The 2,355-nt window shown below is 43.9% G+C and overlaps 1 non-coding gene across 1 annotated transcript; it reads left to right on the top strand.

Annotated features, from left to right (window-relative positions):
* The first annotated feature begins 1,274 nt into the window (after positions 1–1,274).
* On the top strand, positions 1,275–1,381 carry LOC128110227 (U6 spliceosomal RNA). The gene has a single exon (XR_008218177.1). It is a non-coding gene; the product is annotated as a U6 spliceosomal RNA (small nuclear RNA).
* The last annotated feature ends 974 nt before the right edge of the window (positions 1,382–2,355 follow it).

Genomic DNA, 2,355 nt, shown 5'->3' with positions numbered 1-2,355 from the left:
AGAAATTAGGTTACATCTCCTATGCTGGCTAGTTTTATGTCAACTTGACACAAGCTGTAACTGTCTGAGTGGAGGAAACCTCAACTGAGGAAATGCCTCTATAAGATCGGGCTGCAGACAATCCTGTAAGGGATTTTCTTAATTAGTGGTTGATGGGGAGCAGCCAGCTCATGGTGTCTGGGACCACTCCTGGGCTGGTGGTCCTGGGTTCTCTAAGAAATGAGGCTGAGCATGCCAGTAAGCAGCACCCCTCCATAGCCTCTGCATCAGTTCCTGCCTCCAGGTTCCTGCTCTGTGTGAGTTCCTGCCTCCAGGTTCCTGCTCTGTGTGAGTTCCTGCCCTGGTTCCTTCCCTGACAAATAGTGATGCTGAAGCCAAACAAGCCCTTTCCTCTGCAAGTTGTTTGTTCACGGTGTTCCACCACAGCAACAGTCACCCCAACAAGGACTCCTCCCCTGTCACTCTGTGCCCTATCTCTGGTTGATATAACAGGCCTGCTTCCTTGTCTCTGCTGCCCACACTGCTCTACAGCTCTGAATACATGAACTCTGCCCCCAAACTGGATGAACTATGGCCACACTCTCTGTCCCTAGGGATAGTTATAAAAGCAACACCCCACTCCCTCCCTCTCTGTCCCCTCACTTCAGGTCCCCCTCATTGGGTCCATGACACTATTTCTTATCGTCTTTCACCTTAAGTGAACTTTCTTAGTGTTTTTATGAAGTTTATAATGTTGTCCCACCTCACATCTGTGTCACACCACCTCTGCTATGATGTACTGTTCCTCATAATGCTCTCCTGCTCAAGGACCCATGACCTACATGGTTGTGTGGTGACCGCACCCCAGTCACCTCTTTTTTGAGAAGAGGCTTTCTACATAGCCTTGGCTATCCTGGAACTCACTATGTAGACCAGGCTGGCCTCAAATTCCCAGAGATCAGATGATGTGGGATGTCTTTCTGTATGCTGTGAATATGTGTTGCTCCCATTGGTTAATAAATAAAGCTGCTTTGGCCTATGGCAAGGCAGGATGGAGTCAAGCAGGAAATCCAAGCAGAGATACAGGAGAAGAAGGGTGGAGTCTGGCAGACACCATTCAGCCTCCCAAGGAGCAACATGGCAGCAGACGGGTAATGCCACAGGCACGTAGCAATACATAGGTTAATAAAAATGGGTTAATTCAAGTTGTAAGAGCTAGCTAGTAACAAGCCTGAGCCATTGGCCAAACAATTATAATTAATATTAAGTCTCAGAGTGATTATTTTATAAATGGTGTGCTAGCTTCGGCAGCACATATACTAAAATTGGAATGATACAGAGAAGATTAACATGTCCCCTGTGCAAGGATGATAAGCAAATGCATGAAGCATTCCATATTTACAAAAAATATATTAAATAAATAAATAGCTGCACGTCTGGGTGGGACGCAGAAAAGCCTCCAGCTACATTTGGTGCCCAACCAACATGGGCCAGGAATTTCCACATAAGACCTGAGAAAGCTTTTTAAAAGGTGTTCTAGAACACATAAACAGAGCCAAAAACAACTTCCTAGTCGTGTCTCTCATGTGGTTCACAGTACAGAGACACCTTTAGGGCTTGAGCACAGCATGGTGGATTCCCACCATGGTACACAAGTCACGCAGCATACTGCATGGTGGATTTAGCTTTTACTCAGACAGACAAAAAAGGTTTGTGGGTCAACTGCATGCTACCTGGAGGCAGCATGGACCCCAGAGTTGGGGGGGGGGGTGAGGTAAGCATGACTCTCCTGGATGCCTCCATCATGTTGGAAAGTCGAATGGGGCAAAGCCAGAAGCCAAAGAAAAACCTTTGGTCCTAGCCACACCTGCTTAGCAATTTAAAACAGTGATCAGAAAAAAAAAATTACAGACACAAGAAGAAACCTCTAAACAGGTTGCAGTGTGTTTTTTAAATGTACATAGGCTTGGGAGAGAGAGGAAAAATAGTATAGGCAGTTATAGAAAGAAATAGTTTAAAAAAATAAAGTATTTAAAGAGACAGTAAAAATAATAGAAATAAACCACATAAAGATGGAAAATACACAGAGTTAATTATGTATATTATCGTGTTTTCTTTGAATTTTTTGACTGTTAATGAGCTAACTACAGAGGGATATTTGATTGTGGGGGCTGCTAAGTTAAACCAACATATTTTAAAGATATCTTGACTTCAAAATTTAGGTCTAAGGATATGTTGTTTTGGAAAAGAGGTTCTGCTTTTCTTTCCACAGAAGATGAGAAGCTGTGGATTGCTTCCAGGTTAATATGCTTTGATCGCATAAGACACCCTGAAAAGTTTCCAATGGGAACAATGGCCCAGGTGATCCAACATCCA

The sequence above is a fragment of the Peromyscus californicus genome, unplaced genomic scaffold (assembly GCF_007827085.1).
Source record: "Peromyscus californicus insignis strain IS unplaced genomic scaffold, ASM782708v3 Scaffold_14__1_contigs__length_90479793_seg_2, whole genome shotgun sequence".
Taxonomy (NCBI): Eukaryota; Metazoa; Chordata; class Mammalia; order Rodentia; family Cricetidae; genus Peromyscus; species Peromyscus californicus.
Note: the sequence above shows the minus strand (reverse complement) of the source record. Positions and strands in the feature narration are given on the sequence as shown.